This window comes from Aythya ferina (assembly GCF_964211825.1).
Source record: "Aythya ferina genome assembly, chromosome: Z".
Classification (NCBI taxonomy): Eukaryota; Metazoa; Chordata; class Aves; order Anseriformes; family Anatidae; genus Aythya; species Aythya ferina.
Genome location: NC_140299.1, coordinates 50281297 through 50299525, shown reverse-complemented (window position 1 = coordinate 50299525; position 18229 = coordinate 50281297). Strand labels below are relative to the sequence as shown.

Genomic DNA, 18229 nt, shown 5'->3' with positions numbered 1-18229 from the left:
GAATGAAAAACTTTCTGTGGTGATACAAAATTTTGTGAAAACAATACTCAGAAACTTGCTATTGCAGGCAAAATGCGATGCATGCTGTAAATGACTGGTGCACTTGATGTTATGCAAGGTAACGTTCTAAATACATGCACACTGCTCTGGACACAGTTTTCGGAAGGGGATCACTGTTCCATCATGCTCAAATACATCACGTGATGACAGCTCATCCAGGCTGCAGCGTCACCAGGGTTAGGGAGGGGAGGGGTGCAGCCTCTGTTTTGTTCTAGGTAAAGTAATGCTGTTTCTTGTGTAGACCTGCCATACAGCAGCCTATATCCAGACACTTGCTCAGTTTAAATGTCAACGAATTAAACTGGTGGGATTATGAGACTGCCAAAAAAGGCAAATACAGGAAATGAGTCTATCCCTAAATCACTGACATTCAGCTGCTTTAGTATTTGTTCTGCAGGCAAGGGTGTGCAGACAGATTTTGTCCTTTAAAAGATCTTTCTCTTGTTGCCCCTGTTGGCATACGCAGGAGGATTTGGGTGACTTCCCTTTTAAAGGAATATCCATCAGTTGTGGAAGGATATTCAGCTTTGCAGTTGACAGAGCTGTGTACTACAGATGAAGCTGGAAATCCACTTACAATATTATTCCATTATTTCCATATCAGGTCAAAATTTCACCTTCATAGTTCATATTACTTATCAAAAAAAAAAATTGTCATATGATTTTTAGAAGTTACAAAGAGTCATTGGTGTCTCTGAAGCAATGCTAACTTTCATCCCACTGTAGAGCGTGTTGTAAAGAATTAACATGAAAATATGAAAAAATGCATACATGCAGTAGTTAGGAAGTATAACCATTCATTATCTTATGTTCATTAGCAATCCATTTACAGTTTAGTTTGCAGGAACATGTGTTTAAAAAGTAATGACATGATTTTTTTGTTTCCAGCCAAACTCTTAACAAAGGATGGGACAGAGAGAAAGAGATTTATTGAAAAAGATATTTGGAATTTCATCAGCTGAACAAGCACTGAAATTTTTGTTTTCCTCTTATTTTGGATACTTTTCTGCAATATACTTAAAAGAAATGACTTTGCTTCAAAAATGAGGTCCTTGTGCCCATTGCTAGAGAAAAACACAAGCATTCACAAACACGCAACAAAATGTGTATTTGTCATATGATCCTGTGGGCCAGGTTCCTGATGTACTTGTGTGTGCTAATTGTGTTACCAGATGCCTGCATTTTGGTTATATGACAACAGGGGTGTGAGAATGACATGACCATGAAAGACGGCAGCAGGGATTAATACTTCAGAAATGTTTGCGTGTCCTGGTTCTGGCTGGCTGTGAACATCTGAGTGACCTTCAGAAAATGAAAGTGACACTAAGGAGCCAGAAAACAGGTTCTGCCAGTCTAGATGTGGGACACAGGGACACAGTCGGCCACTGTCCATCTGTAGCATTTTTTTATACTTCAGCTTTTAAACACTGGAGGCTGCCATAATACATGTATTAATGCTAATGTGTTTGGTCAATTATAACATGTAATCTAATATGTCTTTCATATTTGTCAGAATAAAATTCATCTTATAAAATCATAAAAAATGATGATGTGTTTAAAAATGTAGATTAGAAAAAAAAAAAAAAAACAAAAGCTTGATGTTTGTATCATTTTAAATGGAGACAGAAAAAAAATGGTCAAGATGAAAAAAAACAAAACAGAACAAAACAAACAAACAAACAACAAACAAACAAACAAACAAACAAAACAGGAAAAGATTACACAGGTAAGATACATCTCAGAAAAGTTAAAGGACTAGATGAGACATTCCAGACTATCACAGACTATTAAGAAAAGTTGGAGAGAGGTTCCAGTGGACTGAAAAACTGAAAAAGAACAAAGTATGTTTTGAGAACAGAGGAATTATTTTAGGATTTACAGTCCAATCAATTTAGTTACCCAGAATCACACTTTAAACTTGTTCTATATCTTTTCAGGATATTTAGGGAATAATAAAGTCATAAAAGAAAGTCAGCATATATTTCTCAAAGAAAACATCATATCCTGTGCTTTTCTTAGGTAGCATATCTAGCAAAGAGCACTTGAGAAACTCTGCCTTGATTTCCCTAAGATTTTTTACAGTTCTGTGTGACATTTTCCTAATAAACTAAGGAGGTAAATTCTTTTTTCAAGAATTTACAATAAGGCATAAATATACCTGATTGTAAAACAGGAGGTAAGCAAAATACATGTATTAATATTTTTCTATCAGACTGGAAGACATCTCAAGTGTATGGAGGTATATGGAATATCTGGGGACTGGTCAACTGGAAAACAATCTGGTCTTTTCCAGGTCTAGCTCACATATTTGCTAACTGCTATAATGGAAGATAAGAGTATTTATAAGCAACCATGAACTAAGAGGAGTCACAAACACAGTGTTCAAATACAAATCGCTATAAAATCATGTGGGTGAAGTTCAAAAAAGACAAGCTGCATAACACATAACACAAAATATTATAACTTGGAAGCACCCTTGTAAAATTAAAAATAAATGGCTAGGTGGAAGTGCTGTAAAAAAGAATTTTTATTGTGTAGTGGAGTACAAAACATACGAATAAAGATGTAGTGTTACTTTTAAAAAAGACATTGCCTAAGTATTAATGGTATTGCTACATGGAAGGTATAAAGGATTACACTGCTTTGTTCTGACAATACCTTGGGTAGGTTGAATTAAGTTTGAGAGCTTAAGACATTGTATAAAGAGTTTGACATTGAAGAGAAGCAAGAGCAATAGTATCAGAAAAGATTTGGAAGATGCCTTTTTGAAGGCACTGAGTTTTCCCAACCCAGACAAAAAAAAAAAAAGGAGATACAAGACATAAGTTTCTCCATGACCCCAATCACTGTGGGACTATGGAAATACAATGAAAAGACTACATTAACTCTGCATTATCGAGGATAGTTAGGGACTTACATAGCCTACATACCAGAAATATCTGGATAATATCAATACTGTCCGATATGCACAGATCTCCAGCATTCAGTTCTGCAAGCCCTTATTTGCTGCTTCAATGCAACTCTCAGAATTCTAGCTCTGGCAAGATGCACTGGTTCAAATGTAGGGCAATAAAAATCCAGGCATCATCCTAATGCCATCTACATTGTGCTTAATCAGCCATATATAATCCTACAGCAGCAGAGAGCACAGAAGAGGGATTCCCAAATCCCCTAGACTGCTCACCTTGGGTGTTACTTAAAAATCACTGAACATCAGAGTTGACTCTTGAGATAGTTTAGTTGTGTTCACACGGCACAGCTAGTAAGCTTTTACTGGAATGATTCTTCATTAGAATGGCTTTGGGATGATTCTTAGCTAAATACACCAAAGCTCATTCATTTTATAATGCAGGGATACAAAGTTCAAATGACCCTTGTCATTCACATGGCCTACATCAGATCGTCAGACGGTGCCTTGAATCTATACCATTGCCACTAATAATATAATGCTAGTGTGAAAATGGTAAGATAGAAAGAACTCTTTATCTGATTATTTTCCAGGTGCCTGTCTGAAAAATACCCACCACCAGGATAAGCATCTTTATTGCACATTTCTTTTTTGCTCTTTGGCTGAGGGTATGGCCCAGTATAGTATAGTACTAATTTATGTCCCTTGTCTCTAAATTTAGAAATTTTCTGTTTGACTTTATGAGGAGAACAAAGGGTAAATTATTCCCCATTAACAATGAAGTAATATAAATGCACCATATTACATTTTTATATTATAGAGCATTTGTTATTTTATTAGACTGCTATGTAATAGTACTCAGTTGAACAGCATTAATAATTTAAAGTAACAACATCAAGAATTTTAAGCATAGTCTGTCAACATTTTTATCATCAAACTCTGGATTTCTCAAATTTGATTTCTTCTGCTTGAGACTTGCATCAGGCAAAACAATCTCTTACTGCACAATTAATAATATTCACTATGCTAGACAAGGTAGCCGTGTGTGCAAGTCCTGTTTTGAGGGGGTAGGGAGAACAGAGCAGGCAATAAGGGAGAACACCAGAGAAGAAGAATAAAGAGAAATAATCAGTGTCTTCTAGTTCATTTGTCGAGAGAGTTATGGGGGTCAGTGGAGGGGATCTGGGGGACCCCACCTTTTTGCTTGGAATGAGGGTTCTAATACCTAATGAGAGTAATCTTTGTCACCATATACAGAGACAACAGCTCTGGTTCTTCATTTCTGGTTCTTTCCATTCTTCTGTTCCTAGGTCATAATTTTTCCAGATATCATCTCTCATGCGTTACAAATGCATAATTCTACTTTTTTTCCTCATATTTTGCCTCATTTGATCCCTACCAATAATTAAGAATGTCTTTATTATTTCTTGCATATATGACAATGACTATTGCTTTTTATAACACTGAAGTATGTCTCCAAACCAATTTAATTATCCCAGCTCTGCCTAAAATATGGGTAGGAGTATAACAGCATTGGGACAATATTATACCCAACAATCTAATTCAATACTCTTGTGAATTTTTTGATTTTGTCCATAATTCAGCAAAGAAGCTAAGTTCATTTCTACTTTGTATTTGCTTTCTTCATGGAAATGTACAGCTTCTGTGTGTCCTTCAAATGCAGCCAAATTCCTTCCACCTTGGCTGATTCCCAGATAAATCAAACATCTTTGCAGTGAAAGTACATTCCATCTTCTTGTCTTCTTTGCCCAAATTACTGACATCAGTAGCATTCTTGTTTCTACTGGACTTAGTAGCTTTGAAGACCAAGACTGAAATAAATAAGAATATAGTGCTTAGGAGTGATTTGGCAATTACCCTAAATAAGATGAGTGTTGTTCACAGGTTGCCTTTTCTTATCCATATTTCAGCCTCTGCTCCACTGACTATGCTATGAAACTGTTAAGAAATACAAACAACATAATGCAGAACTTGTAAAAACTTAAATAAGGATGGATTTAAAGTTTAATCAAATTCTCTCAATAATCACCTACTGCTGACAATCAGTGAAAGATCTATTTTATCTTTCTGCTAATGCAGATTAGTCCATTCTAAGCTTTTTCTAGCATTTCAATCAGTACTGTGCACTGGGGCTTTCAGCTTTACTATATTTTGCCACTACAGATTAAAACATTGCTGACTTTGAATTGCTGTAGATTTGCCTATCCAGGAGGCCTCCAGATTTCACTTAATTCATGTTTTGTTCCAACAGTACAAACCATAGCCAGAAAATTGTGCATATTATACTACTGAACTAGCTTTAGCCTGATGGTCCTAGAGAGAATAACAGAGGATCCTTTTTTGTTGTTATCCTTTCTTAAAAGGACCAAACATACTATTTCCTCCTTATGAACATTTAGCTGCACACTCCACACAGCACGCTCACAGCCTTGATGTCTGTTGGTGATTTATGGTCTATTAAAGAATATTCTCAGTCAGTCTTAAAGCTTTGCATGATTTTGATTTGGCTTATGTACATCTTTTCAAATACAATTTTGTTGACTTGCCAGCTTTGGAGTATTACTTCTGTCCAGCACTTATAGAGATCTATGTCCTGTATTTGCTGAGTTTACTTTATGAATGAGAGATCTGAATAACTCAGAGCCTGGCTTGAACTCTGGATGTTTGGAACTGAGTATCAGTGTGTATGTATTGCTGTTAAGTTTATGAATTTAATCTCTGAAAAGTTTATTCTCTGATTTTATCAGTACATATGCTTCAAAATCTGAGACAATTTAATCATATATACTCAAAAATTAGCTGTGAAAACATCAGTCTTTTTTCTTAATTTTAAGGAGAAACACAATTATTTGGTATTACTTATTCCTACCACAGAGCAATCTATGAAAATTGCATTCCATACATCTACTGTATATTACTGAGTTATTTTGTGTGTATAATCCTTTCATTCATTCCTCTTGGAGATTTAAGAAAATCAACTTTTACACATAAAAAGTTAATTTAATAGTAAAACTCAAAAACAACCGCCTGTCTTTTCATATCACATACTTTATCACAATGTAATATTTAATGCTGTTACTATTTCAAAAACCTTGGTGTTGTTTATATACTAACCTTTTTCAGAATGTATTATATGAGTATTTTTTTTCTTTTTTTTTTTCTGGGAAAATGACATGAAGTCATAGATAGTATTTATATATATATATATATGGATTATGTCCCTATATTGTATCCCTATATACCTATATCTATATACATGTATATAGATAGATATACATATACATATATAGAGAGAGATTTTGCAGGTTTATAAAAAACAGTGGCTGAATCTTTAGTCTCGTAACAGAAAAAAAATTCCAACACTAGCATTTGGCAAGCTGATACCTAGGGTTCTTTAGATATGTTTTTGGCCAGATTAATCTCACTGTACATGGTAGGCCTCTGATGTAGGTCTTGGCTTGGAAACTGATTCTGTCTACGACTCATGCCCTTCAGTGTGAGTCCTTGCTAGTAGTGCTGGTTTGCTTGCACTTAGCAGATGGAGGGGAGTTGCCTAAAGCTAGGTGTGTCAAGTATTCCCATGGGGAATGAAGAAAAGCAGCTCCTAGCCTTCCTGGAAGATGGAGTTCTGTCTGAGCATAGCAAGACTCACAAATCACAATTGGTTGTGAGAGTGCTCAAGAGAACTAGGGGAATATTCTTATTTTTATATTCTCTTCAGTGTTAGAGAGTAAGTTCTCATGAACCTTGCTTTGAAGGTTTTCTTTTTAAAAGGAGAAAAGAGGAGCACATCATACATTCCTCAGGCTTGCCAGGTTTTGCCTTTTTGTTGTAATAGTAGTTTGTAATCCTCTTGCTATTTTTGAGACATAAGAAAGCCTGGTCTGACGAACTACAGTCAGGATGACAATTTTTATATTAACTTCCAAGAAGAGATTTGCTGTGTTAGACATGAATGCTTCACAGCAGCCCTAGTCAGAACTGCTGGCAACAATTAATTTACACTGACAGGAGATTACAAATTTTTAGACTGTGAGTGAATTTCATTTTGTTTGCTTCTTAATCAGATTTTAGTAATTGGGGTCAACAGCACTGCTTTCTTACAAGCTGTCAGCACAATTTAACTAGCATTTGGTATTCTGTACAGCAAAGTAACAGACATTGTGTGTATTTGTAGAAGTGTAAGTAAGAAAAAAGTCTTATAAGGCTGATAGCGAATGCACATGTGGGATAACACTTCTTACTCAAAATCTGGTATTTTTCCTAATGTGCTTCTGTTTAGAAAACAAGTCTAACATTTCAAATAAACAATGTATTGCTGAGTTAATATGCACTCTGTATGTGGTCTGCAGGAAACTGGAGCACATGGCATATAAGGTGGAAAACAATTAAGTTTTGAAAGGTTTGCTTCACTTACTACCATGTATTTTGAATAACAAAAGCCATATTTGATGCCAATTTCATATTGTTTTGGTAAAGAAAACAGATATAACTGAAACCTACTAATTTGCTAAGAACTGGTCTACTGTCTATGCACACTTCTTCAACAGGGCCTGACAAGTCTCTGTGTAGGGCCTCTATCAAAGAGGATCTCAGCCTCCCCTTCTGAAAATGCTGCTAACTTGAAAGACTGTTGACAGTGGTCAATGAACTGCAAGTCCTCACTTAAAAATAATTAACCACATGTCTTACAACACTAACTTCATAAAAGAAGAGAAAGGATAACATCCAGTAGCCTGCGATGCTTTTTCCTAACCTAAATCTTCCCTCTCCATTCTTGATCATGCAGCTACTTGGACAAGTATCTGCTCCCCTCCTCCTCCTCAGTAACACTCCATTTACAAAATGTGGGTATCAAATCACAGGGCTCTATTACCTGCCATGACAGATGGCAAAGCACCAAACAGGCTGCAGCTGAACCAGTGCTATACTTCGTTTTGATTCCAGTCCAGGTATCTGCTTCTCTTCTTCAGTGAATGTTTTTATAGAATGAATCTGAAGGCTGTGATGTACTGGTGAAGTTGAATGCTCTTCCCCTGATATACCTCAGAGTAGTTAGTTTGCCCAAACTTGTACATACAAATATAATCCTCTCCATTTTATCAACTTTTTTTTTTTTTTTTTAAACAAAGGACTGCAACGATGACAAAACATAACATTAAAATTTAACATTTTTACATGTGCTCATTGATCCTTTTAGTTTCGGCTTGCTTGCTCTCTCAACCAAGGGAGCTCAAACAAGTTTCCCCCACTTTCCATCCCTCCATCAATCTACAACTTTCTGCTCCAGGAATTCTCTTTCCTTTCAGACCTTATGCATCACTCCTATTCGGCAGCCCTGAAAAGCATGTTCAAGCATGACAGGACTGCCTGAGACTTTAGAAGCCTTCAGGTCTATATAGTTTTACAGGATATGCACACTAGAAAATATAACAAAGCCTGAGCGTATTCTGAGGCATTAGCTCTGAACTGTCCATCCAGATAAAATGCCATGATTGCCTCTGGTATATTTTTGGCCCAAGCCACTTAACCCTTTTTAATAATTTCTGTTTGTGCTTCAGAAACAAACAAGGGCTATGGATCACTCCAAACAAGTGCTTTGCTTGCAGCACCTATGTTCTGGAGACAAAGAATTTAACAGCATTTAGAAACCTTTATTTGTCAATTTATTTTAGCATCAGATAACAAGACTGATTACATTTAAGATTATAGTATAGATACTGCATTAATGCGATTGCCATGTAGCCATAGATGTAGACAGGACAGGATCTCCCACAGTATACCATGTAAAAGCAATAAGAAATTAGGAAACATTCAAGAGAAGTTTGGCTTGAACAATCTGCATAATTTTCTAAGTGATTATCAAATAAATATTGTTCCTGTTGGATAATGAATAACCTGTAGTATGAATCTTTCCCAAATAGGATTTTTATGAAACATGAATTGCATTGTTGCAAGAAACTACATTTTTTTTTAAACTAGAGTTTGCAAATTTGTGAAGTTTACAAAGACAAAATTTTCACCACTTATTTATTGAAATAAAGTAAAAGATAAGAGATAGCTACCTGCACCTAAATATTCAACCTCTATTATTTGTTAACAGTTCATTAGGACAGTTGTTTTCATTAACTGCTGCAGAAATGACATTATCCATTTATCAAGTAAATTCACCTTAAGCACCTTAGGTGAAGTGATTTTTTTTTTCTAAAGTGCAATTCATTTGATTATTTTCCTTTAAATGAACATTATAATTATATTGCATTTATAAAAGCTATGTTTCTCTTTATGAATACTTGCATGTGTATGTGTACAAATATATTTTGCATAATGAATGCACAGATGTCTGTATATTCTTTATGTAAACTAATTTATATATTTTATGAGGAAATCTGCTCAAAAAGCTAAGGAAGAAGTCTGTGAAGAGAACATAATTTGAAAAGAAAAAGAAAATCACCACTGGGTGCCACTGTTCTTCCTTGCCAACTATCTTGTCTACCACTGCAGAACAATTTTAGCAGTAAGGACTTGATCCAGAGCCCATTCAGTCAGTGGCAAAACTCACAAAGACTTCAACAGCACACGAACAGAATCTAAAAGAAAATGGCCCTTGAACAGAGATGCATCTGTTGCATAACTATTGTAAAACATGGTAGTTGCCAGTGCAACAAAAATCTCTGGAATTTTATTCTGTTGCTGTACGTGGTTGGTGAGAGCAGCAGCTTCTAAGGGGTAAGTTGGCAAGCATTTGGGATATGAAAATATTCATGGACTGATGAGAATTCCTGAGAAGGGCAATGACAAGTCTGACCACTTCAGCAAAATCACAGGCAGATTTAGAAACCAGTTCTGCATATGTTGGGTGAAGCTGTAGAGTCTCCTTTCGTCTAGAGAGGCATACATTTCACAGCATCTACAAGAAGCTGTAATTCTTATTTCTATTTCTCCTAAGCTGCACTACTTGCCATGCAATAACATCCTCCCCCTGCAAGGAGGATGTACGATGGATGCAATTTAGTGATGCTGGCATTATTCTTCTGTTGGCTTCACTCTCCAGTGGTAATACTGTTGATTTATGAAAGACTCAGAGTACTTAGATAAGCTATTTCCTGGCTCTTTGCCTTCCCTTTCTCTGTTTCCACAGAGCCTCAGGTCATAAGGGAGAAAGGGAGAGCATTGTCCTAAGCTTCTAAAGTCAAGTTAATGCTAAATGCCTTTGGCATTTGAGGGATCTTTTCTGGATTCATATGGTATACAATATTATTAAAATCATACAGCAAAGGCTAGAAATACAATACTCAGAAGTACCTTGAGTATCGAAGGAATATAAGGACAGACTTGTAAAGATTTTTATATGTCTAAGGATCCAAATACTAGAAATTGTACATGCTTTAAAGTCAATGGGAAGTAGATGCATCCAGAACTTCCTCAGCATTGGCATGTTCAACATTTCCTGTGCCTGAAGGAATTACCTGTCCTGAGCTACGTCTGTGATAGACACAAAAAGGAGTCTGCACCTTAGAATGGGGTTCACAGAAGTCAATAAACTGAGGAGAAGGTTGCTTAAACTCACCGTTGGGAAATACTGATAAGAGCTCTCAGCTCTCAAAAGCAGGTGGGTTCCTCAGCACCATTCAAGAATATCTGTTTGTATGAAACAAGGTCATAGAAACAAGGTCTCATAGAACTTCTCATAGATTCTTATTGCTGGACTTCATTTCAGAATATTGCTGATTTTATTCTAGTTTGTATAAAAGAAGTACTACCTGAAAAAGAGATCTTCCATTTTCTCTTCTGTCCTGTCTCCCTTGCTTAATGAGCTTTAGAGACAAACAGGCTGGTGACATTGGCTGTTTAGGAAGCACAACACAGTCTCGCCAGAAACACAGGGACACTTCAGTTAAGTGTCAAGTAAGAGAGTTCAAAAATTTCAGTAGCATAACACTGTTGGTCATTGCTATCCCATTACACTTTTAAAATCCAGTATACTTTTTGAATCTAGCCTTTAGTAAAGCAAACTATAGTTTAGGCTTTCAAGGATTAGATCAAAAAAAAAAAAAAAAATTGTTAGATTTTGTTGGGTTTTGTTGTATAACACCTATTAAAATCTGGGTCTGGGGAGTGTTTGGTGATTGAAGGCTATGTGCTTAATACATTTTTGAAAAAGGAAATGCTGTCCAGCATTTTTGAAAATACCTTCTATGTACTTGCTCCTACCTTTCCCAGGACAGAACATCTCCTCGTTGTCTACAGTGCAAATGTCACTCTCTACATGCCAGTGGTTCAGATATAGCTTCAAATACAATTCAGATATAAGTGCTCACTGTCTCTTTTTTGTTATTCTGCATTTATTCTACCATGAAATGCACAAAAACAAAGTTGCTCCTTGCACTGTAATACCAGCTAAAGACTTAGCTGTATTAATTTCAATTTAGCCTGATACCATTTACAAGAGTCCTCATCTTTTCTCTTGAATGGAATAATAGATGCAGTTATGCAAAACTGATTCATTTAAAATATGGGGAGAAAGCAGCACTTGTAAGGCGACAAAGAAAGGATTGTTCTAGATAGAGTGAAAAAGCTCAGAGGAAACTATACATAATAGGGTTCATGTAAATAAGGTTAAATATTTTATACGCTGTTTATTTTGCAAGACAAAATTCTACTACCAACAAGGGGACAAATAAGATGAGTCTTTACAAACAGCAGAACAAAAGCCCATATAAAAATTACAGCTCTGCACTTAGGATTTCCAAGTGGCACAAGAACTAATTGAGTACTTTCTGAAATTTATCATTGTAAATAACCTGCAACCTGATTTCAGCTACTCATCATTTGTTTTCGTTTTGTTTTGCTTTTTAAAATAGATATTGTGCCTAGATTTTCATAATACATCATTCCTTTGTTTAGGTGGCTAAACTCTTTGTTAAGCATAGATGTTTGTGTGGTTTTTAATTTAAAAAAAAAAAAAATTCTGTGGGTGATTTAATCTGAAGGAACGTTTGTTGAGTATTAATATATTAAAATATACAGCATTTCTAGTTGGAGCCAGAGAGAGCCACTTGTCTTCGCCTTGCAATCCTTGGTGTCACTTGAACTGCTCATGTGACAACATTCTAATATGAAAAGAGACAATAGCCATTGTTGGCTTCACATATTAATAAATAAGAGCTGCAGTGTGTGCAAACAAAGGCTGCTTCCTGGAACATTGTGTCACAAGATTCCCAGGGTCAATCCTGATGGCTTTACTCTGATGAGAAGCTCTATTGAAATCAATGAGCTCAATTCTATTCAAATGAGTTTTACACCACTGTAGAGACATTACTATTACAAAGTCCCAAATTCTGATATCATTTTTATTAGTGTGACTCAGATCAGCAATGACCTACTGTTATCAGGGTTATATCCGGTGTTATCACCAGGCTTTCTAAATAGGCTCCTGTGAGCAGGAAAAATGGGCCTGCTGGCTACCACTGGGAATCTCTGCAGAGCTGTAATTAGTAAAATCTGTGGGAATCAGAAGTGGTGAAAGAAAAACTCGAGGATTTTAAGCAAGTGTCCCATTTTTCCACTGAGCATGGAATGAGTGGAAAAATAAGCTGTAGTTGACTGTGTCTGCAAGGCATATAACCCCCTGCTTTTTCTCTCAACTCACACTGTAGTTATACTGTTTCTTTTTAGTTATATCTCTTTCTTGTGTGCTTTTGAGTGCCCTTCTTGCCAGGAGGGCTCACTTAAGTTTTTGCATTGCTAAATTATAAAACATAAAAGGCTGTCATATAAAAGACAGACAACAAGCAGTAAGACTGTTGTCTTAGAAATAACAGGCAATCTCAGGTTCATACCCCTAATTAGTACATGTTCCTTTCTAATTGTTTCTGACACTTTTCTAATTATTTTCTAGACTACTAATATATACACATGTAAGGATTACTCCTCTAAACAGTTGTTAAAAGAAACATCCTGATAGCATGTCAATTGACTGGTAAAACCCACAGTAATGTGGGTCAACAGTTTCTGTTCATGTAAATTTGGAGAATGAGGGTTTTGTGTATCATACTGTACTGAAATCAGCTTTTTCAACCTCTCTCTGTTGTCCTATTCTCCACTACTCATCCATACAGCTCAGCTCCCTTTTATGGCAGTACCCCCTATAGCAATTTTCCTGTATCATTTTCCTGCATAGTTTGGGTATGAATCCAGTAGAGAATGCAACATTGGCTCATGAGATAGTTCCCTCTTAAAATCAATCTGGTGAGAAAAGTAGTGGGATTCCTAACCGTGATAGACAGCTTGAGGAGAAAAACAAAGGGAGTATCCATCCAAGAGTACAGTGTACCAGGAAGAAGGAAGCCTGGAATAAACCAAGTCCTAGTCTTGAAATCCTTCAGGTGTTTTACATTCATAAAGCTCTGCCAAATGTGTAGTAGACAGAGTAACTGAAATATATTGTGCTATTGTAGACAGCTGGTACTCCTTGACCAGTACCTGCTAATTGATTAATCTGCAGTCTGGTCACTCATACTTAACTTTAAATGTTGTGAGACTACCCAGACAATCAAGTTTTTTTAATATATGTCACTAATGGTTCACCACTGTTTGGGCTAAGAGAATAAAAAGAATAAGAGGTAAGAGCTCTTACCAAGATTCTCATCTTCTTTTAGAATGAGTAAATATCATGGTTTGCATAGTCTACTTTGTCTCCAGCTCTGTCTCTAAATGGATCTGAGTTGACAGTTCAAGTTCCAAGACATCCTGTTGCCTTGCCCAGAGAGCCTCAGAATATACATCCAACAGGGTTTGTTTCCACTTGGCCTTTGAGCACTGTCAAGCAGGTGTGATTAACGCTAAGTAACAATGGAATCTCCCTTACCTCTGATTTTATCATGGATTTGGGACTGCATGTGTCTGTGCCAGAGGCTTCTGAAGGCTTAACCAAGGACGAAGAACATGTTAATAGGTACAATGCAGTAATATCTACTCATACAAATTTATGTAATTCATCAAATATTACCAATATGCCCACATAAACTTATATTACCAGTATAGTAACTATAACCCGTGTTTATCTACTTCTGCTTGTCTACTGTGTCAACATAAGGCTACATCCTTGGTAAAGGTGCAAGTCATTCCTACTATAGGTGAATACAAGCACAAAGAAAAGCAGAAAACTGTGCATTCACTTGCAACTTGAGAAGTGCCTGATATAAGACTTGCTCAACTGATTTTCCTCTGAATCACGTTGACTCTTCTGTGTTAGTATAAACAATAATGAAGTAAGTTCAAGGTCAAGTACACATCAACATTTAAGTAGAATCACTCTTCTCTCCTCTTCTGCCAACCTGAACTCACTGCATAATTTTTAATTTTTAATTTGTAAGAAAAGTAAGATAATTCCACTAATGACAAATTTATCTCTGCATTTCAAGCAGACTCTTTCTCCCCCAGACACCAGAAACCAGAGGCAGCTTTTTAATGCAGATCTTTCCACGTGATTATGGAATCTACACAAATATAGATGAGCTGGAGAAACAAAACAAGATTTTTGTGCCATATGTGTATTCTGCTAAACTAGCCCTGACTAGGGAGATTACTGAGAATACTTTGGACACTTCATCAAATTATATAATGGCTCTGGAACACTTGATATAAATAAAGATTTGTGCTTGGCTGTGATGGTACCCTTTTAGGTCAGTGCCCATTTTGACTGCTTTCCCTCTATTCTTTGTGAGTTCAGGTCTATAAAAGCAATAGGGTATTTCAGCTGGTGCATTTCTAGGGGATTATTGTACTTGACGGGTGGTTAAACATCATTTGATGCATGCAATGATTGCCCAAATATGCACTGCCTATTGTGTTTTAACGTTTAAATGGAACACTGGATCTAATGAGGATAAGTTTGTTTGAAGTAAGGTAGTCTTAGCAGCAGTGTTTATATGCGAAAGTGCATAAGCACTATGATTTCTGTATAGCCAAAAGTGAAAATTCCTTCTCTGTAGCTAGTTCTGCCTGAACACATGCTTAAGTTTTGTGTCAGACCCAGCTGATCACAGAATCACAAAATCATAATTATTAGTGACAGAGAAACTTATTAGGTAAGTCCCGTGGGGACCAGCACAACATCACTGGCACAGTAATCTCTCATAATAAATGTCGTTATACAGCTAATGTAAGTAATTGGAATTTTCTATCTCTCTATCCAGTTACTTCTGCCTGAATGCAGGCTTAAGTTTCGTGCTATACCCAGATGATCAGAGAATCACAAAATCAGAATTATTAGTGTTAGAAAAACCTATTATGTAAGTCTCCTGGGGCACAGCATGGCATCATTGACACAGTAATCTCTCATGATAAATGCAGTTTTGCAGCTAATTTTAGTAACTAGGACTTTCTTCAAGCAAATGTGTTACTTCAGAGGCCATTTGTATTTGATGTCACTGCAAGAGAATTGTTCTGCAGCAGGACCTCAGCTTTGTTAGTGAGGAAGGAACACAAACACTGGTACAGCAGTGCTGTATTTAGAGCAGCATATTGGCTTAAAGAGAATGGTAAAGATATAACAAATCAGCTTTTGTTCTTGTTTTTTTCCAGGCAGGATGTTTGCCTCTGCTAACTAATTACATAACCAATGGCTTTGCTTAGTCTTAAATGTCATGCTGTAGGTGATGTGAACGGTGCACGTAGATAACACTTGTGCTTTCAATGGACAATATCATCTGTGTTTCTTTCTCTTTTCCAGTGGATATTGGGGGTTAGACAAAAAATTGATAGTATCCTCCATCTGAAACTTTCCCAAGAGATGCACAAACTTCACTGGAAATTAATGATAGGTAAAATGACTGCCAGTTAGTCAGTACGTAGCAATTCAACATGCAGCAATAGAACGACACGTAAATATCAGTATGTTGGTGTCATGCCGCATGTACACTTTGGCCTATCTTTGGCTATGATCAGTAGTACAACAAGCAGCTTATCTCAGAATTTCTAAAACTGTAAGTCATGGTATTATTCCACACATTTCTGAAGGATATGATGGACTAGCCTGCCTGCCAAATCAAAAGATCAAAGAAAGAAATGATCTAGAGCAGAATGACTCTGCTCGACAGCCCAAGGGGTCTGAATTCCTGTTGTGGAATGCCAATTCCCCATGGCCAGGCCAGGTTAGCAGGGAATAACAGGAGCAATAGAGTCTTGCTTCTCAATACAGAGGGTAAAAAAGGTACTCTTATCAACCACGGATACAGGAAGGCATGCTCCTAAACAGCTGTTTTCCTTCTCTAATTGATAAAAGGCATCTGGCTGCAGAAAATCAAACAAAAGGCTAAAGCTGACCCTCAGGCTACATTTTGACTGTCTGAGTCTAGACCCTGAAAATCTGGTGTGACCATGTTCTGTTAAATGCTTACCATAGGGATCTGTTCTTCCCTAAACAACTGACAATTGCTAAACTTTTAAACAGCAATTATCTGATCGTGCCTCTGCCAAATGGCTGTTATTACAGAGCTGTGTCTGCTTGGCCTTTCTGGTACTTACTGTGGAAGAGATCCCTGGGTTACAAGCAAAGGCCAGGGAATTCCTCTTGACTGGAGACCTGTGACAAAACTTTGAAAGTGTCCACACTAACTAGACTGTCAGAAAAAGGCAGGTCTGTATGTTGGCACCAGATCTCTTATTGTTATCCACGGCCTTTTTATCACCTCTGTGCACTGCCAGCTGGTTTGCTTGATCCTGTTACCAGTTCCTGCTACTCTGACATAACAACATTGCACAGATTTATAGTGTCTCTGTGGGAGATTAAAGACCTTGTATCAGGCTACTTAGGAAGCTAGATTCTGACACAATCCTCATTTTGATATGTGAAAAGAAAAAAAAAGTTTCATCACCTTCTAACTAAGGCTGGAGCATATTCTGTGTTTTACCTAATACCAGAGAGGAGCACAGGCATAGAAACTGACTTCCAGAGATGAGAATGAAAATATTGAACCTACCTATGAAGCTAGATCTCTACTAGCAAATTAGGGTGGAGGTTGGGGGGATGGCCACACAGTGGGAGCACAAGGAATATGTGCTTGGGAGGGTGTATTTGAAGAAGCTCGTGGAAGAGTTTGGAAGAAAATCGGGTATGAGTTTCTGTGATAGCAGCGTCAACACATTTTCACAGCAATTATCTTTGTTATCACTTTTCAGGAAGGGTAATTGCAGGTCTGCCCTAGACCTCAGAGCACAGTTGATATGTTGATATGCATCCTTCTGAGGACAAAGGCTGCAGCAAAGACAGGATCATAAAAATACCAATCTATCCTCATAACACCTGCAAGAATTAAATAACAGTTCACTGTATACAGTCAACCTAAGTTGACTATAAAGTAAGTTCCATGAATGTTCCACAATGGCAACTGAAAAAATTAGTAGAGCTGCTGGGAGAATTTAAGCGAGCAGAATGAGACAGAATGAAGCCAGGAGCCAGGGTGTACATATACATATCTTACATTGGTGAAAAACAGAAAAAAAGAAATCTGAAATGCCCACAATCAATAGGAACCTTAGTTGTTTTGTTGGTCTGAAAGACGACCTAAACCATAACATCTAATAGTTACTAAATGATGTATAGACATTAATTTCAGAATAATACCACTTTTTTTTTTTTTTTTTCCTTGCAGTGAACACCCTCCATCATGGAAAAGTTTTTTACAAGTATTATAGCTGTATTAACATGTAAATGCATGGCCCAAACATAGACTAAAATGCAAGCCACAGAAGATGTGAGTCATAGAAGTGAATGACAAAGAATATCTGCCAGATACCTACTTCTTCCATCTGTATGAGTTTTAGCCAGTAAGTTTAACTTCATTTAGTAGTCTATGAAAAAAAAAATAAATAAATAAATAAAAATAAAAGGTATACAAAACAAGGTTCATAAAATCTAAGAAAACAGTAAATCTGAATAAAGTTCTTCTATACCAAGAAACTGATTAACCCACTGAGAAATTAATATAATCTCACCCAAGTTTTGCTGCCATAAAGATATATGTTAGAGTTCACATTTCCTCAGTAGGCTCCATCTCTAGCCAATGGAAAGACACTGATGGAGCCTAACATCTACTCATTTTTTTCTACTTTAGGTGTCCAGGAACTGTTGTCACTGATCTCAAGCAGAGGCAGAATTAAAGATTGATTTTAAACCAGGCAGCTCATATGGCTCAAGTTAAGAGAAAAGAATCCCATGCTCAGCTTACAAAACTG

The 18229-nt window shown here is 36.7% G+C and overlaps 1 long non-coding RNA gene across 1 annotated transcript; it reads right to left on the bottom strand.

Annotated features, from left to right (window-relative positions):
- Positions 1–3774: 3774 nt before the first annotated feature.
- Positions 3775–16611, bottom strand: LOC311426806. Its single transcript, XR_014687061.1, has 3 exons — positions 16520–16611; positions 13860–13916; positions 3775–4800 (listed from the first exon to the last, which is right to left on the bottom strand). It is a non-coding gene; the product is annotated as an uncharacterized lncRNA (long non-coding RNA).
- Between the last annotated feature and the right edge of the window lie 1618 nt (positions 16612–18229).